Here is a 382-nt window from a genome sequence, read left to right as displayed (position 1 = left end):
GAGAAGGAAGGGGGGGGGAGAGAAGGAGGGGGGGGAGAGAAGGAGGGGGGGGAGAGAAGGAGGGGGGGGAGAGAAGGAGGGGGGGAGAGGAGGGGGGAGAGAAGGAGGGGGGGGAGAGAAGGAGGGGGGGGGAGAGAAGGAGGGGGGGGGGAGAGAAGGAGGGGGGGGAGAGAGAGGGGAGTGAGGGGGGGGGAGAGAAGGAGGGGGGGGAGAGAGGAGGGGAGAGAGAGGGGGGGGGAGAGAAGGAGGGGGGGGGTAGAGAGGAGGGGGGGGGAGAGAAGGAGGGGGGGGGGGAGAGAAGGAGGGGGGGGGGAGAGAAGGAGGGGGGGGGGAGAGAGGAGGGGGGGGAGAGAGGAGGGGGGGGGAGAGAAGGAGGGGGGGG

Source organism: Anomaloglossus baeobatrachus, chromosome 5 (assembly GCF_048569485.1).
Source record: "Anomaloglossus baeobatrachus isolate aAnoBae1 chromosome 5, aAnoBae1.hap1, whole genome shotgun sequence".
NCBI lineage: Eukaryota > Metazoa > Chordata > Amphibia > Anura > Aromobatidae > Anomaloglossus > Anomaloglossus baeobatrachus.
The sequence above is the reverse complement of the archived record's forward strand: the minus strand, read 5'-3'. Positions refer to the sequence as shown.